General features: G+C 38.4%; 1 protein-coding gene and 1 pseudogene across 2 annotated transcripts in view; one reads left to right on the forward strand and one right to left on the reverse strand.

The window, feature by feature from the left end:
• The window catches only part of FAM19A2 (family with sequence similarity 19 member A2, C-C motif chemokine like), a 568,280-nt gene that overhangs the window by 409,501 nt on the left and 138,855 nt on the right, over positions 1-19,924 (forward strand). The window lies entirely within an intron of this gene.
• On the reverse strand, positions 11,330-12,548 carry LOC108636009 (annotated as a pseudogene). Its single transcript, XR_001918066.1, has one exon. The product of XR_001918066.1 is annotated as a PRELI domain-containing protein 1, mitochondrial pseudogene (transcript).

Below are 19,924 nucleotides of genomic sequence, written 5' to 3' on the forward strand. Positions count from 1 at the left end.
CTTCTTCTCAGTTCAACTCTCACATCCATGCATGACTACTGGGAAAACCGTAGCCTTGACTAGACGGACCTTTGTTGGCCAAGTAACGTCTCTGCTTTTGAATATGCTGTCTAGGTTGGTCATAACTTTCCTTCCGAGGGGTAAGCGTCTTTTTCTCATGGCTGCAATCACCATCTGCAGTGATTTTGGAGCCCAGAAAAATAAAGTCTTACACTGTTTCCACTGTTTCCCCCATCTATTTCCCATGAAGTGATGGGACCAGATGCCATGATTTTCATTTTCTGAATGTTGAGCTTTAAGCCAACTTTGTCACTCTCCTCTTTCACTTTCATCAAGAGGCCTTTTAGTTCCTCTTCACTTTCTGCCATAAGGGTGGTGTCATCTGCATATCTGAGGTGACTGATATTTCTCCCGGCAATCTTGATTCCAGCTTGTGCTTCTTCCAGCCCAGCATTTCTCATGATGTACTCTGCATATAAGTTAAATAAGCAGGGTGACAATATACAGCCTTGACGGACTCCTTTAGTTATCGATTAATTAAATTTTATTAATGCATTTTGTTCATTTTAAACTTATTTGCATAGTTAACACAAGTGAGAACTTTTGAGGTAAAAACGGATAAAATGATTAGTTTTGTGTCATTCAGCATTCACTCAGTAAAAAGGAAATCAAGTAAGTGGTTTAAAATAAGGAACTGATTACCACAGCGTTGAAAGTGTTGCAGAATGAGACAGGGAATTGTGATGTTACTATCCAGATATTGGTTAACTATAGAAAGCTATAGCTGCCCATAAGGATGGGAGAGCAAAAAGGAAAATGGAGTACCCAGTGAAGTGAAAGTCTCTCAGTAGTGTCTGGCTCTGTGACCCCATGGACTATACGACTATACAGTCCATGGAATTCTCCAGGCCAAAATATTGGAGTGGGTAGCTCTTCCCTTCTCTACCCCAGACCAGAATACTGGAGTGGGTAGCTATTGCCTTCTCCAGGGCATCTTCCTAACCCAGGGATTGAACCCAGGTCTTCCACACTGCAGGCAGGTTCTTTACCACAGGGAAGCCCAGAGTTACCCAGAGCTCCAACTTATAGTGTTTGCTGTTGAGGCTGCTGAAGCACTGCTGGTGCTTTGGGCATCATTTCCATTGCTTCTAAGCCAGAAACCTGAAACCAGTTCTCTCACGAGATTCCAAGAGCCCACGGGCCTCCAGCACTGCTAGAGTCTCAGCAAATGCTGCTGAAGTCAACAGACATTCACGCAATCTCCCTTAGCATTTTGAAGCCAGAAGCAGGAGAAAAAATTTGGACTCCCTCTGTCTTATGAGCACCTTCCTCCAAGAAGCAGACTTTAGGACAGAATTCAATGTGCATGATTGTTTATTGTGGGAAATACTTTTGAAGTATAAAGAGGGAGGGAGCAAGAGTACATGGGGTGAGTCTTCAGACCAGGAGGAAGGCTTGACACCTGTGAAAGAAGAGAAAGAAGGAAGGAGGCTTGATTAGGAAGAACTCTAAACTTTAGCACAGTTTTGAAAATGTCTTGGCCAGGCCAATTCTGAGTCCTGGAGCAAAGGCTGCCCATTGGAGGGAGTCCCATAATGGGCTCTTGTGTCACTGCCTGCTTGCTGCCCAAATGAAGTGTGGTCTTGACAGGATCCTACCATAGATCCGCAGGTGGAGGCCGTCATTCAACTATGTTCTTTGCAGTGGGTACCTTTGAGGGAGAACTAAGCATCCATCTTTGTGGCTGCCACGCTACCATTTGCAGAATCTAACCAGAAGCTAGCTGGCAAGAAAGTCAGAGGAATCTAGTATTTAAGTTTTCAACCTACTTCAGTACAGACAGGAATATAGAAAGATGTATGTTGAAAGAAAATGACAGGTAGCTGCTGCAGGAATATTTATACATTTTGTCAAATTACCTTTTATTCCTTCACAGAGGTATATAAGACTTTGCTTCTCACCAGTCTGAAAATACTGGCTACAAATCAATATCTTTGTTAAGGTAGAAGGTCCTGACATAGTCTCTTATTCATATTTTAATTTATATTTTTCAGTTAATGGAGAGTTAACATTTGAATTATTTTCATTTTCTAATATTTGAGTTATTCATTGATTCCTTTGACACTTTAATATTTCTTTCATTGATGTTTGAAAACCTTAGATAACATTTAAACCTTGGCCACATCCATTGTATATTTTCAGTTTACATGGTTTTCAGGTTTAATGTTTATAGATTGTTTGTAGTTTTTCGGATGTCACTGTTGTCAGAGAAAATTTGACAATGTATAAAATATAAAAAAGAAAATTTAAAACACCTACATACATATATAATTATTAACTTTCAAATATGATTCATATAATATTGGAAATATACTGTATTCATAGATTTTTCTCCTTTCTTATTATATTGTGAGCATTTCTTCATCTTTCCTGTGAAAATATTTATTTAAACATATTATATAATTGGATGGTAGAGCTGTTTATTTTTCCTCTAGTAAAAATAAAGCTGCAATAAACATTTATATGTGCAATTGCTTTTCCCCATATCTATTTATTAGGCTAGATTTGCAGCAATGGAGTACTAGTTCAAATGGCTTAAATTTTAAAAATGATATTTTTAACTATAAAAATAACATGTTCATTTTAGAATATTTGGAAAGTATAAAAGAAGCACTGATAAAATTAAAATGATGTAATATATGCAATAATATATTCACAAAGTGAAAGTGAAAGTCACTCAGTCTTGTTCGACTCTTTGCAACTCTAGGGACTATATACAGTCCATGGAATTCTCCAGGCCAGAATACTGGAGTGGGTAGCTGTTCCTGCTCCAGGGGATTTTCCAAACCCAGGGATCAAACACAGGTATTCCCCTTTGCAGGCAGATTCTTTACCAGCTGGAGCCACCAGGGAAGCCCAAGAATACTGGAGTGGGTAGCCTATCCGTTCTCCAGTGGTCTTCCCACCCAGGAATCAAACCTGCATTGCAGGCAGATTGATTTATTAACATGATGCATGTTAAAATGTGTGCATTTTGATATTATTGAAAAATTGCAAGCATCCCTATTCATGTTCCCATCAGCAAAGAGCTTACACGCTATTGTCAACACTTGGCCAGACCAATTTGGAGTCCTTGAGATTTATCATTCTAATTTTTGTCAATTTCATCTTGTTTTAATTTGCAATTTTTAGTTATCAAAGATCAAATTTTATTGGTTTATTGATTGTTGATATTTTTTATTAATTATGTTTTCATGTAGTTTATCCACTGTTTTTATTAGGTGATGCTGTTTTATGAGAGCTCTTTATAAAGGATTAGCACTTTGAGTTGTTACCAGTAGTTTACATTTTGCCTAATTAGTGCATTTGCATATAATATGCAGGAGCACAGCTTCAGAACTCCAGACAATGTGTTTTCAACCACGTTTGTTCTTTTACTAGCTATGGGTAATTTTTCTTTTTTGTTTGTGGTGGAGTGATGGTGGGTGTGGAGTACCTGAATCCTTTTAACATGCTGCTGCTGCTAAGTCACTTCAGTCGTGTCCAACTCTGCGATCCCATAGATGGCAGCCCACCAGGCTCCGCCGTCCCTGGGATTCTCCAGGCAAGAACACTGGAGTGGGTTGCCATTTCCTTCTCCAATGCATGAGAATGAAAAGTGAAAGTGAAGTCACTGAGTTGTGTCCAACTCTCAGTGACCCCATGGACTGCAGCCCACCAGGCTCCTCCATCTATGGGATTTTCCGGGCAAGAGTACTGGAGTGGGGTGCCATTGCTTTCTCCGCCTTTTAACATAGTTTCTTTTAATTTAGGACTTCCCTGATGGTTCAGATGGTAGAGGATCTGCCTGCAATGCAGGAGACCTGGGTTCAATCCCTGGGTCACCTTAAATTAAAAAAAAATAAATATTGCCAATATATATCTAGGCTTTATCCTTTTAATTATTTAGTGAATCTTTTCAAGCTTAGGCTTAAGTTTTCAAAGATAATCTTACTTTCACTTTGTATTTAAGTAGTGCTCCTATCTCTCTGCCCAGTTTCACTTTTTTCCTCCTAGCTCAATTTTTAAATTTCCTATTGTTTGGCTGTTTGACCTCCTGAACTTGTCTTCTAATATTTTTCTATATTTTTTGTGCTCTTTTGCTCTTTTTGAAGGAGAAGGGTTGGGTGATTTCTTTACCTTTATTGCCCAAACTTGTGAAAAATCTTATATCTTCTTTTATACTTTTAATTTTTTTGCATGCTCTTTTTTGTTTTCTGAATGTTCTCATGCCCATGCCTTGCACCACCTGCCCCCAGCTCCCTGCTCCATTTATGAGTATTTCTTCTTGCAAAGTCTCTTTGTTCTCTTAGATTTTTCCCTTTGCTCTTTTAGTTTTTGTCTTCCATGATAGAAGCTTTCCTCAGATAGCTGATAATCCCAAACTGCTCTGGAAGTTCTGAGTCAGTTAGTGGGGCTTGTGGACTTTGAGATTCAAAGCAAGATGATGTGCGTCCTGTCACTTCAGTCATGTCCTACTCTTTGTGACCCTTTGGACTATAGCCTGCCAAGCTCCTCTGTCCATGGGATTCTTCAGGCAAGAACACTGGAGTGGGTTCCATGCCCTCCTCCAGGGGATCCTCTCAATCCAGGGGTTGAACCCGCATCCCTTACTTCTCCTGCATTGGCAGGTGGGTTCTTTACTACTGGTGCTATCTTGAAAGCCCAAGATGATGTGACAGGGCTTTTACTGGAGAACTTCTAGTGTTAGTCTATTTGAGTTTTCTTTTGGATTGGCCAGATTCCTTCAAGAAGAATCCTTTAATCTCTTGACTGAGATTGTGAGAATTGACAGGTGAAAGCAGGTAGGGTGAGGAAGAAGAAGAAGTGAAGTCGCTCAGTCGTGTTCAACTCTTTGTGACCCCATGGACTGTAGCCTACCAGGCTCCTCCCTCCATGGGACTCTCCAGGCAAGAGTACTGGAGTGGGTTGTCATTTTCCTTCTCCAGGGGATCTTCCCAACCCAGGGATTGAATCCGGGTCTCCCGCATTCCAGGCAGATGCTTTAACCTCTAAGCCATCAGGGAAGCCCAAAGGTGAGGAGGTACATCTCATATCAGCATTCTGTAGTTCATTCAGTGTGGTGCCTACAACCTCTGCTGTGTCTTGTGTTGCCCAGTCCAGACAGAACACCTTTGTCTTTCTCCCCCTCAAATAAATCTTCAAGCTTTTGCCTGGTTGGCAGGTAAGACAGCTACCTAGTGACAGAATGATCAAGAGTAATTAAAGATTTAATTGCTTCTCAGACAGCTTTTATCAATGCTTCTAATTATAGCCCTCAATGCTTTATCCTTTCCAGACCTACCTGAAGCTTGCTGACTCTAATTCTTTTGATGCTTCTCCACTTCTAGGTTTCTTGAGTTTGATGTCGGTTCTAAAATTTTGTTGTTGTTGCCTCCTACTTAAATATATTATTTCCACCCACCATCTTAAATCAGAACACTAATAATGTTTTAAATTTTGTCATTTTCTTTTTAGTTTTCTTATACTCTTATTTATTTTGTTCAGTTCGATTCAGTTCAGTTGCTCAGTTGTGTCCAACTCTTTGCAGCCGACTTTGCATGCCAGGCCTCCCTGTCCATCACCAACTCCTGAAGTTCACCCAAACTCATGTGCGTTGAGTCAGTGATGCCATCCAGCCATCTCATCCTCTGTTGTCCCCTTCTCCTCCTGCCCCCAATCCCTCCCAGCATCAGGGTCTTTTCCAATGAGTCAACTCTTCACATGAGGTGGCCAAAATATTGGAGTTTCAGCCTCAGCATCAGTCCTTCCAATGAATATTCAGGACTGATTTCCTTTAGGATGGACTGGTTGGATCTCCTTGCAGTCCAAGGGACTCTCAAGAGTCTTTTCCACTATCACAGTTTGAAAGCATCAATTAGGCTCTATTTTCTTTCCATGTGTCTCTTTCCTGGTTCTAAAATTTTCCTCCACATTTGGTTGTAGCTTTCTTCATCTTTACTTTGATCAAGTTCCATCTTTCCTGAAGGATATGGATATACAAATTAAGAATTCTATAAATTTTATTTTTATATCTTGTAATTTTCTTAATAGCTAAATTTGTTTATTTTTAATTGAAGGATAATTGCTTTATAATATTGTGTTGGTTTCTGCCAGACATCAACATGAATCAGCCATAGTATACCTGTGTCCCCTCTCTGTCGAACCTCCCTCCCACCTCCCTCCCCACCTTACTCCTCTAGGTTGTTAAAGAGGCCCAGTTTAAGTTCCCTGGGTCACACAGCAATGTATGTTTTAAATGATGCTGTCACACTGCTTGTAGAATACTATTGTCTTTGTCGTCTCTGAACTATTGTAATTCCTTTCTCGTTACAAGTTTCCAAACTCTGGTCAGTTCTCCACTCAGAGGGTAAAGTGAGTTTTATTTCTAAAAATAAATGTTGCTGGTTTTAGCTCTCCCTCATTTGTCTTGTCTCTTCTTTTTCCTCTAACTCAACGTGGTGATCCAGACATATTCTCTTTTGCACTTTCTTGAAGGCCCTGTGCTCTTTTTTGCCTCATTTTCCTCTCTGTGCTTTTCACATTTTTGTTGCTTTATTTGTCTAGCTAACTACAAGCCTTCATTGATGTCCAGTATCTCCCCCAGAAAGCTTTCCTTACCTTTCTAGTTTCTCTGTGATTTGGTCACAGGGCACCTTGTTTCCTTTACATCTATTGTTATAATTGTACTCAATGAATTATTTGTGTGATTTTTTTTGTTAATGCTTTATGAGCATTAACATAGTGCTTCAAAAGCTCTATGAAGATGGATTCAAGTATTCAGGCATCACCTGTTCCTAAGAGTATGTAGCATAAATGAAATTATAATAGGGTCTTTTCTTTAAAAGATTTCATGTTTCAAAACACTGAACAGAAGCTATAAAAGGGTTTGAGAAATTAATGGTGATAGCAAATATGCTTAGTCTTTTCTTCCTGTTTTAATGGTGGTGGGTGTAGTATTCCAGAATTAATTATTGACTTTCAAAAATACAGTTTAAAAATGACATGTAAGAAGTCTTTCCCTCTATATTTCCTCAATTTTAAGAGACTGGATTTTGCTTTCATTTTATGATGTGCTTGGAGCTATTGTTTGTCAGTTGCTAAGTCATTTCTGACTCTTTGTGACCCCATGGACTGCGGCGTGCCAGGCTTCCCTATCTTTCACTGTCTCCTGGAGTTTGTGCAAATTCATGTCCATTGAGTTGATGATGCCGTATAACCATCTCATCCTTTGTCACCCCTTTCTCCTTTTGCCTTCAATCGTTCCCAGCATCGGGGTCTTTTCCAACGAGTTTGTTCTCATCAGGTGACCAGATTATTGGAGTTTTAGCTTTAGCATCCATCCTTCCATTGAATATTCAGTGTTGGAGGCATACTACCTTTATACTTAGAGGTATAGAATTAGGGAAATTCTGAATATTTAAATTTAAAACAGATGAAGTAATCCTACATATTATTTCTAGTATGCTTTCATATTTATTATTTATTTGGGCTATGAAAGGAAAATTTTTTTTTACTGTAGCTTCTTTCCCTGCTTTCAGAAATTTTTTGTTTTTGTAATAAACTCAAAGCAAGTCTGCTAAGAGAAGAGTGAATCTTACTATTTTAGGTGGATATAGTTTTCTGGTGTTGGTGGTTTTGATACTCACTGAGTGAAGTTATATCATTATTGCATAGTTATGTGCTTAAAAAAATGAAAATTATGAAACATTTGTTATCTTTTGACTGTGAACCATTCATTAATTTAAAAATGTTCAGTTATTTCCAGGTGTATATGCTAAACACTGCAGTTATCAACAAGCATTTCATAACTCACTTTGGGGAATTTCTATAATGTATTCCTATGACTGATTGTAATCATCTAGCAACAATTAAAGGATATCAAAGGAGTTTTGAATTTTTTTTTAACTTACTGCAGAATATGGTAATTCTTATTTACCTAGAGCAGTGTTTTTCAACTCTTTTTCTACTTTTGCTCTCTAAGGAGATTTTTAGATTGTTTTTTTTTCTAATTGATTCTCATCCCTTGAAATTTTGTATATATTTATGTGCTGTATATGTATCTGTGATTTTTGTAGATAAAGAAGGTAAGAGTTTTCCATAGTTTTTTCATGGTTCCCATGAAGCAATTTTCACACCCCTGTGGGATATTACTCTTGTTGCAAGTGCATGACCCAGAGTTAATCAATTTTCATTACTATGATTTCTGTTTCATAGTAATATTCTTTTCCTCTCATTAATCATTGTAAAAATTCCTAGTAGCATTTGGTATAAGGACTTGTAGAAGCTAATATAACCTACTAGATCAGTAATCTATACATTTGTGAGTTCATATGAAAAAATATTTGAGGAAAAAGTTCTTTTCTATATCTTACAGTTTGGTTTATTTGTATTTTTTTTCACAGTATCATAGCAAATAGATGATGGTTTATTGAAGTACTTAAAATTTTTTTTCAGTCACAATAGACTTCTGTGAATACCTTTCTTATCAAATTACCAAATCATACTGTTCTATAATTTTATAATAACACAAGTTAACAAGTCACTGGAAAATGTGTTTAATATCTTCTATAGTCTCTAATGGGCTTCCCCTGTGGCTCAGATGGTAAAGCATCTGCCTGCAATGCAGGAGACTTGGATTTGATCCCAGTGTGGGGAATTTCCCCTGGAGAAGGAAATAGCAAGCCACTCCAGTACTCTGGCCTGGAAAATTCCATGGACAGAGGAGCCGGGTAGGGTCCATGGGGTCGCAAAGAGTCGGACACAACTGAACAATTTCACTATCATCTCTATTTTTTCATATTGTGAGTTCCATTTGTGTATCATTACTGTACTGGCTGTCTGTATAATAGGAAGTCATTTACTTACTAAATCAAGTCTGGTCATGATATTTGGATGTTAATAAAATAAAATCAACAGGACACAAGATTGGATATTAAATTACCAAACAAAATGACTACTTAGCTGATTACTCATGATGAACATGTCTGCTTCCCCAAATAAATTGTTTATAAGTTCACAGTGGATATGAGAGAAGACTGCATCTGTAGGACATGCAAACTGTAAAACTAATTTGCAATGGTGCCTAAGCTACTTTACAGAGTGGTGAAAAAAGGAGATTTGGAGTCAGGAGAATTTAGGGTTTGAGCTGAATGCCCTTGGGTGAAATACATTAACCTTGAAATATTAGGGTATCTTAAAATAGGAGTGATAGGTGTTCATTTTCCTACACTGGATTGGTATAGAGGTAAAAAATGATAATGCATATGAAATTTCTTTTAAAATGCCATAACTCATTATAGTTTCTAGTATATACAAAATTTTTAATTTTTATGGATAATGCTTTTATAAATATTGATAGTTTTGAAAGGCATTTCTTGGGAAATAAACTAAAGTGTGAGTCATAAAGGAAACATTTTCTTGCTATTTTGAAATATGATATATATAATAATCAACCCCATACATGAAATTAAAATGTTTTTGCAAATGTGCATCTAAAGGAGTGTTTAGAGGAAACTGAGTGTTACCTGTTAGAAAAAAAAAAGATCTATCTGCTTGACAATATATTGTAAAGTTATAACTAGTTCACTGGAAGGTTAATGCTGAGAAAATCAATAAGTTTTTTCCTGACTTGAAACATTAGAGCTATAAAAAGAAGTGAAAATCAGCTATAGATAAAAGTGACAGCCACACTAATAGAGGATTCAGGGAAAAAACATGTTAGCATACCATTTTAATAAATTATTAGGCTATTTGTGTTTGTGTAGTAGCTATGGCCTACGTGTTATTTCCTAACTCTGCAAATGTCTTGTCTCAAAATAGATGTTACTTCAGTAAAACCACTCTTGTGTTTGTTTCCTAACAAAGATATGCTATTCTAAAACTATGAAACACTGTAGCAAATACTCCTCTACAATGCTCATGCCTTGGGGACATTTGGGTCAAAGATAGATAAAGCACTTTCTTTCTTTGCAATATATATATATTCTTAAAATTTATGTTAAATAAACTTTGTAAATGAATTCATTTAAAAAATGAAGAAATTTCAGTCTTTTTAGGTCAATTATGTTGACATAGGAATACATGTGTCCTAACATATTTTGCTTAAACACTTTATATATTATAGTTTTTCAAAGTATTTATATGTATCAGATATTGAAGACAAGTTACTTTCAGAAATAATATCAAATTCCCATTGGTTTTTTTCTTTCCACTTAGTTTCCTGATAATTTATATACCATTCATTCATTCAACAAATATGTGTTGTGCATTCATTATATACCAGATACTATTTAGTCACCAAGAAACTATCAAAGTGAGTTAGATCATTGTGCTCTCAAGGAACTCATCAACTAAAAGAAAAACACATTTGTCTAAAGAAAATCTGAACACAATGAGTATTTAATAAAATCTTACCTATTCACAGACAAATAAAGACAAAGCATGTGCACGGGTATATAAACAGCAGAAGAAATGATAGAGACAAGTCCATCTGAGCGCTAAAGAAAAAGTAAATTTACTAGAAAATGCATAAATATGTGTCAGCCTGAGAAGGTTGGTGAAAGCCGGAGACAGAGGATGTGTAATGAATGAGTGAAGGATTTGTAATGGGAGGAAACGTGTCAGGGCTGAAAGGGGGCTCAGAGAAGGATAAGGAATCTGTGTGGGAAGTAAGAAGGAAGGTAGGCCTGCAGGCTATGATCACAATATGACTTACCTGATGAAATACCTCTGGGAGATAAAATTCAAGCCTTTAGTTTTTCTAGACTAGCAGCTTGGATTTTGAAATTGCAGAACTTTGACCACTGTAACTTAACAGCTGTTGAAATTTCTTTGTGTTTGCCTGAAGGAAATGAAACACCTTCTAAAATGTGACTGTCATTCTCAGAGCTGCCTTTGGCCAGGCAATCGTCTTAGGTTGCATATCTCATTTAACCACAAATCAAGTTTTTAAGTGAAATAAGATTCAAGTTACATAAACAAAGGTGGTAGCTCTAATCAAGTCAACTTGGATATCACAGAAAGATTTATAACCAGTTATCCTTAAGAGATTTCTGACTTGAATTTGTTTTGGACTTGTGATCTTATTTTATCAGAGTACAGAATTCTCACATAAGTCATAAACTTTTAAGAAATTGTATCATTAATGAAAATTCCTGGTAGAATTATTACCAAGAATATTACCTTGGTATAAGTACTAGAATGAATCCCATTCATCTTTCAGAGGTATTTCTGAACTTGGATCTAACCATTTAGAAAAAGCTATAGGAACCAAATATGTATATATATATTTTTTTGAATTCATCAAGTATTTATTGAGTGCCTGTTACACGCAAGATTTTGTTTCAGATACTTGGGACACATCAGAGGATAAAACAACGGTCCCTGCCCTCATGGAGCTTACAGTCTAGCATTTACGACCACTTCACCTGGATGCAGTGACCCTGGGCAAGTCACTCGGCCTCTGTCCTCAGCCACCCGATGCAGGAGTAAGGAGGCCCGGCTCAGACATGGGTAACTGGCTGGCTGTGCTGGAGATGCCAAACAGGGCACCTACCCTCAGCCCACCACCCAGACAGTCGAGAGGGCTAGAAGCTGGCTTTTAATAATAAAGTACAGGAGGAGGGGCACAGGGACTGGAGCTGGTAGTCTGCTAGGCTGCTGCTTCGGGGCCTGGGCTGGCTACACGAACTGCTGCTGCTGCTGCTGCTTGGTGGCTGCCTTGCTGGCCAGGTCCTTGGCCTTCTCGGGAGCTGCCAGTGCCGTCTCCTTGGCCTTCTCCTTGGCTTCCTTGGCTGTTTCAGCAAGGGTTTTGGGAGGGGCCTCACCTTGCAGCTTGGCCAAGATGTATTCAAAATCCTTCATAGTCTTGGCCATGTTGCTTTTGAACCGCGCGAGAGCAAATTCCTGGACAGCTCTGGAGACGCCAAATAAGCTAGAGGAGACCCAGGCTTCCCGGCGGATTTCGGTCCAGCCGCTGTTACCAGAGTTCACACGGTAAACACATCGTTCTTCCACCACCATCAGCCAGGTGTGGTTGATGTTCCAGGTGAAGGTGGTCATGGTCTGGTTTTGTGGGTCCACAGTAGAATCCTCCAGGATGTACACTGAGTGAGCAACATTGGCAGGAAACAGTCTCTCAGCCCAGCGGGGCATCCTGTTCATCTTGGTCAGGAGTCGGCGGGACAGGAGCTTCTGGTCAGAGGTCACCTCTCGGTGCACTGTGTCTTCCGTCAAGACATGCTTGCTATAGGGATTCGGGTACAGCTGCCAGAAGGCAGGGAACACTTGGCCCCAGGAACTCCGGAGCACGCTCTGGCCCAGGAAATACTGCACCATCGTCCCGGCCGGGGCGGGCTCAGCGCCCGAGCAGCATCAGCGGTGCGGAGCCCGAGGGGCACGCGGAGGCCGGGCTGGAGCTTGACGCTCAGCCGCCAGGCTAGCAGCAGCTCAGTCGCTTCAGCGCCGCACCCAAATCAGCTGCCGCCGCCACCGCCACCGCCGCCATGAGGAGCTGTATATTTTTTGATAAAAAGAAAAATTGAGAACAATTTCTTAAAAACTTGGACAAAAATATGCTATAGAATATAAAATATCAAATAATTACACTATGTTAATAAGCATAGGAAAGAAAGTCTATTCATCTAGTATATTAGACCTGCAATGACACTACCTGTGAAGATACTCTGGGATTTTGTATTAGTATTGATCAGTACTGGAATTGCCAGTTTTCAAGGTTGACTTTGTTGTTGCTTAGGTAAAGTTTCATTTTTCTAAGAGAATCTGGACTTTTAATCTGGACTCTGAATATATTTATTTCGAAGTATAGATTGATATCACTTTTAATGTCCTCAAAGTGGAATAAAAACTTTTTTTAATACAATGAATTCTCTGGTTATTTGAACACCACCATTCTACTGTAGTGTTAGTGAAGGAATTATGATCTTAGGAAATGGGCTTCCCCTCATGGTTCAGATGGTAGCAACTCTGTCTGCAATGCAAGAGACCTAATTCTATCCCTGGGTTGGGAATATACCCAGAAAAAGGGAATGGCTACCTACTCCAGTATTCTTGCTTGGAGAATTCTACGACCGAGAATGGGGTTGAGAACGGACAGTCCATGGGGTTGCAGAGTCAGACACAACTGAGCAGCTAACACTTTAACTTTTCCTGTTTCAAAATGGGTTTAGGCAACTTTATATCTATTTTATTAATAGGAACATCCTGGAATCTTTCCACAAGGTATGTTGGTATGTCGGATGTTGTATATTTTTATAGAACCTTATTTTATGGATTGTTTATGTGAGTGCTAGCAGCAAAGTGCTTTATAGAGTTAGCAAATGATTGCTTGTGCCTCTGGACACACTGGGAAACTTCAGTAATAAGGTTGTATTTCCAAGTGCTGAGATACTCTCTTTGGAAAATTGGTAGTTTCTTCCCCAAAGGATACTCCGTTGAGGGGGTTTTTTAAAATTGAAGTACACTTGATTTACAATGTTGTGTTCATTTTAGGTGTATACCAGAGTGATTCAATTATGTGTGTGTGTATTCTTTTTCAGATTCTTTTCTATCATGGGTTTTTACAAGATATTGAGTACAGTTCCCTATGCTATACAGTAAGTCCTTGTTGAGGGGATTTTTTTTTTTTAATGTCTCATATATGGCTTCTCTTATATCAAATTCTCACAGGGACAATTTCTGTGCTAAAGAGCCTATTCTTATTGATAAATCAAAGATGGATCATAGAGGCACAATGCTTCATGATGTGATATTTCGAGGTCTCTATGTCAGTTGTCCTGACCCTATAAGGTGATGAGAAATGTAGGGCTTGGGATATTGGGAGCCAGAATCTGGGGGTGCCTAAGCTCTTGGGCATATTTGGAATCTCCATATGCTTTTTTCCCCCGCTAAGAGATAGTGTTACAGAGTAAGCAAGGGGACCTAGGTAAAATGTGTTAAGAATACTGTAAATAAAAACTTGAATATATTTACACTTTAGTAAGTCTCTCTGAATGGCCTGTGCCACAGTAAAGATACTCCTGTATTTTCATCAGTGCTACAACTGCTGTGGACACGATTAGGCTGCCGCTATCTTAGGCGCCCAAGATTTACAATGTCAGCTCAGCCAGTTGCTTTCTCAGTTTATCATTTGACTTTTTTCTACTTATGAAATTTCTGCTATTCTCTACTGTTTACCCAGGCACCACCAGCTACTACTTTAAGTAGACTACTTCATCATTCTTAATTCCTTTTGACTTACACACCATTTCTGTACTTGGTCCTAAGTTCAACATAATGGTAGCTTTCTTTGCATTTTAGATAGTCTATATGTAATATATAAATATACACTGTGTATCTTACTTCTAAGTTTGGTAATACTCCAGATAAAGTTGCTTTGTGGAGTGTTTTTAAGGCAGGAAACTATATATCACCTAGGTATGAGAAAACAAGTTATCCCTCATAGACAAAGATGATTTTCTATGAATTAATAATAGATTCTCACATGGCTGATAATTGTTCGTGAGTTGTGCTTTTTAGCCAGTTTGTTACTTCCCTATAACTGTGTTTTGTGATATTTTATTGAAGCACAGTGACTTCTTATTTTAGAAGAATAAAATTATTATTTCTCTTTACTTTCATTTCAAATTAGATCATAATGGAAATCTTTGGGCATAATGAGCTTTAAAACCTAGTTCTATAAAAATGATTCATTTTAACCTATATCAAAATGACTTTAGTCTCAGTAATATAAATTTTATATCCCAAAGAAATAACAATGGGTAGAAAATATGTAGAAAATGCTACTTTCTTTTGTCTTACTATAAAAATAAAGCAAACTTGTCTGTCTATTTTGACAAATGACTCCATATATATGATTCAGTTCTGAATATAGCAACACTGAAACACCACTTGACCAGATTTCAGTCTTACTGAAAATGCCTTGAAATATTTCTCAGAAAACCACTTAAATAAGAATCTTTTTCAAGCAGGAGATGCCTGCCACTCCATGTCATTCTGAAGTTCAAGGCTGAAGTAATTCTTTATTGGCTGAAATGTAGAATTAATTTAAAGTGGAATTCTCATGAAGTCATGTGGCTTTTCTAGGGAAGAAATTATTCAATGAATAATGAGAAGGCACTGGTTTATAAAAACTCTGATCTTTTAAAGCATCACCTGCCCCTTATAATCTACATCACTACATAAATTATTAAGTGCCTCTAGAATCACCTCTTATTAGCCAAGTATGTATTATTTTTCCAGTATTATTATTAATGCTGAACATTTGCTCTTTCCATGTTAACCAATTAACTCAAAATTTCAGAAGTGAAAAATTCTTGGAGGTCATATGCTGTAACCATTAATCAGAGCATGACTGTTCTGTCAGGTTGGGCAGAAAGTTCATTTTGCTTTCCCAACTGAAATTTTTGGCCAACTCAATGCAATACTCCTGACCAGTCTTCAGCTTTTTTAATGTATTGCCACAATCAGCAGTTTCATTTTTTGAAATATCAAATCATTTGAACTTGTTTCAAAATTTTTCTCATGTCTGTATATATTTTTCTATTTGTTCATCTGTATTTATATGAATCTACTTCTGTAATTAGAAGTAATAATATCTGCATAATTGCAACCAGTTGAAAACAGATAATAAGGCATCACATGACTATTCCTTCTGTGTAATGATCCTTTCAATATTTTCAGGCATGCATCTTTTATTCCTCCTTTCCTTAGAATTAACATCAGCTAATTTCTCAATTCATCTTCAGAAACAGGCTTACCTTTATGATGCTTGGAGTTACTTCTGTATTTTACAAATTACTCTAATTCTAGACTATTTCAAGCAGAATAAAATGAGAAATACAGTTTTCTAAAGTCTTTATGTTGCTTTTTCTGCAATTCCGGATTTTCCTAAATAACAATTTCCCCAATATCTAGAGTTCAACTGCTTCCTAATAACCCCCTCTAATCCATGGGGGATACATTCTAAGACCCCAAGCAGATGCATGAAACCAAGGGTAGTACCAAACTGTATGTATATATTTTGTCTTTTCCTACGCATACACACCTATGATGTTCAGTTTATACATGATGCACGTAAGAGATTAAAATAATAACTAATGATAAAAGAAAACAATTATAGCAATATACTGTGATGAAAATTAATGTACAAATGTAATTCCTTTTCCATCTTATCCAAGTACTTATGTACTGTGGCCTTAACTTTTGCAGTTTGAGGTGTGATAGCAGAACTAGAGTGAATTTTTTTCCTCCTTCTAAATTTCACCAATGGAAGATTCATTCCTACCATAGATCTTAACAGCATAGGTACATAATTTTTTTTCTTGTTAAGTCAAGAGCTTCCACCTTTTCATTTGTAGGAAGCACTCTACAGCTTCTCTTTGGGATCTCTGAATTGCAGCATCACTACTCTGGTGCTTTGAAACTGTTATTAAGTAAAACAAAGATGATCTGAACACAAGTACTGTGATCCCCTGATAGCTGATCTGATAATGTTGATTTACATGTACTGGACAAAGCAAAGATTTATATTCAGGCAGGTCTGAGCAGGACATTGTGAGATTTCATCATGCTACTGAGCAAGACATGCAGTTTAGAATTTATGACTTATTTATGTCTGGAATATTCTACTTACTGATTTTGGAAATCAACAGAAAATGAAACCGTGGATAATGGGGAATTACTGTAACCCATCTGTGTTTTGGATGAAGCACAAGCTAGAATCAAGATTGCTGGGAGAAATACCAATAACCTCAGATATGCAGATGACATGACCCTTATGGCAGAAAGCAAAAGTGAAACTGAAGTTGCTCAGTTGTGTATGACTCTTTGTGAAACCATGGACTGTAGCTTGTCAGGCTCCTCTGTCCATGGGATTCTCCAGACAGGAATACTGGAGTGGGTTGTCATTTCCTTCTCCACGGGATCATCCCAACCCAGGAACTGAACTTGGGTCTCCCACATTGCAGGCAGACTCTACCATCTGAACCACAAGGGAATCTTGGCTTAAAACTGAACATTCAGAAAACTAAGATCATGGCATCTGGTCCAGACACTTCATGGCAAATAGATGGGGAAACAGTGGAAACAGTGAAAGACTTTATTTTCTTGGGCTCAAAATCACTGCAGATGGTGACTGTAGCCATGAAATTAAAACACACTTGCTTCTTGGAAGAAAAGCTATCACCAATCTAGACAGCATATTAAAAAGCAGAGACATTACTTTGCCAACAATGGTCCTTCTAGTCAAATCTATGGTTTTTCCAGTAGTCATGTATGGTTGTGAGAGTTAGACCATAAAGAAAGCTGAGTGTCGAAGAATTGATGCTTCTGAACTGTGCTGTTGGAGAAGACTTGAGAGTCCCTTGGACTGCAAGGAGATCCAACCTGTCTATCCTAAAGGAAATCATTCCTGAATATTCACTGGAAGGACTGATGTTGAAGCTGAAACTCCAATACTTGGCCACCTGATGTGAAGAACTGACTCACCAGAATAGACCCTGATGCTGGGATAGATTGAAAGCAACAGAAGGGGCCAACAGAGAATGAGATGGTCTGATGGCATCACTGATTCGATGGACATGAGTTGAGTAAACTCTGGGAATTGGTGATGAACAGGGAAGCCTGGTCCATGGGGTTGCAAACAGTCAGACACAACTGAGTGACTGAACTGAACTTTGTTTTAAGGAAATAATGATGTAGAGTAATTTAGCAAATAATTTATCTGACTCGGGGAGCTCAGACTTGTAGTTACAGATAGAAAAGATTTTTCTGAAATGACTTTTTGTATTGCCGTCTTCTTCCTTATGTGCTTTTAGTGAGGAAAGTTTGTTGGGAAATTTGTCCCTGGTCTCCTGTACGACCTAATAAACATACAGTAATACAAAGGCAGCAGGCCATTAGTGTCTCTCCATGTGGTGGTTAATCGTAACACTCCCCTGAATGTCTGGGAGATTCTTCCCTCTGTAGACCTGCTCAGCTTCTCCGTGCATATGGTCACTCATCTACTCTCCAGTTTATTCAACATCAGTTGCAGCCACATGATAAACCTGGGGCTACTGTAGTTCAAATGTCAAGTGAAAATTCATCAAAGAGATGTCTTCAGTAACAGTGCTGCTGTGCTTAGTCGTTCAGTCTTGTCCAACTCTTTGCAACCCCATGGACTGCAGCCCGCCAGGCTCCTCTGTCCATGGGAATTCTCCAGGCAAGAATACTGGACTGGGTTGCCATGCCTTCCTCCAGGGAATCTTCCCAACCCAGGGATCGAGCCCGGGTCTCCCGCATTGCAGGTGGATTCTTTACCATCTGAGGTTTAAATCTGACTTGTGCAGGACATTTCAAAGAGAGAGAACATCTGTTTCAGTGTTGTATAGCTATTTGGGTTTTCCTAATGTTCAGTTTGTGGCTGCTACTTTGTATTTTTCATTTTTGATGAAATTAAAACATCATAAAATATTTGGGGCTCCTCATGCTTTGAGGTTTTTGAAAAAATGAGTCACATCTGACTTTCTCTATCCTAGAATATGTGTTTTCATTTGATTTATTGAAAGTATTGCATTGAGTACACTTGGCCTTGACATGAGAATTCTTTAAATGGGCTCATTATAAAAGTTTCACAGACCTGAATAAACTCAGGTTCTTAACTTGGCTTCTTATTCTTCATACACATTTATATAGTCCATTGTTTGGAGGTTGAAGATGTCAGACATTTCAGAGGATTTGTACCTGACATTTTCAAGAACGAAAGAGTTCAACTTAAAAAAAATCAGGAACATGCTATGTTGAAATTGCATCTGCCTTTAGAATACAGACTCTTGGTTGCAGTTGATATTGAGCATTTGCTGCTGCTGCTAAGTCGCTTCAGTCATGTCCGACTCTGTCCAACCCCATAGATGGCAGCCCACCAGGCTCCCCTGTCCCTGGGATTCTCCAGGCAAGAACACTGGAGTGGGTTGCCATTTCCTTCTCCAATGCGTGAAAGTGAAAAGTGAAAGTGAAGTCACTCAGTTGTGTCCGACTCTTCGCGACCCCATGGACTGCAGCCTACCAGGCTCCTCCATCCATGGGATTTTCCAGGCAAGAGTACTGGAGTGGTGTGCCATTGCATTTGACCCCCCTCAAAATAAAGAGCAAGTTCCTCCATGTGGGAGAAGCTCTTTGGTTGAATGAATCAGATGGTGTTTTTTTTCTCTACTATATATCTTTTGTCCCTGTGTGCTTTTGTAGGTGGCTGAGGAAATTCATAATCTAGTGTTAAGTGTAATTATTTTCAATACACCTTTAAATCATGAGCTAAAACAGAAACAAAACTTACCTATGAAGACTGTGCCGTTAAAACCCCCTGGTCCTTTTCGTAAATCTTAAACTTTATCTGGCATTGACCAGTATTTTAGTTGAGGGTAGAAACTGAAATATTACTTGGTTTATCTGGGCTCTTATTTGTCCATTACCTCCCTTGACCAATTTGGATACCCTATTATCAGCTGGCTTTTCACAGTGGTAAAGAATCTGCCTGCCAATTCAGGAGATGCAAGAAACATGGGTTTGATCCCTGAGTCAAGAGATCCCCTAGAGAAGGACATGGTGACCCACTCCAATATTCTTGTCTGGTGAATCCCATGGGCATACACACAATCAGTCAGCTTTTAAACTTTTACTTTTTGAATTAGCCCCAGCCTTAAGAAGTATGCCTGCTTGAGAAAGGTTCTTCCAAAATACCTTTCTTTTGGGAAGAAAAGTCCTATGTTGATTATTTAAATTTAGAATAAAGGGAGAGAACTTTTGTTATAATCTAGTGCAACTCTTTTGCTAGGTCCGTTCTCGCTGTGCTTGGACACCATCTGTGATGGTACACAGTTCTCATGGA

The sequence above is a fragment of the Capra hircus genome, chromosome 5 (genome assembly GCF_001704415.2).
Source record: "Capra hircus breed San Clemente chromosome 5, ASM170441v1, whole genome shotgun sequence".
Classification (NCBI taxonomy): domain Eukaryota; kingdom Metazoa; phylum Chordata; class Mammalia; order Artiodactyla; family Bovidae; genus Capra; species Capra hircus.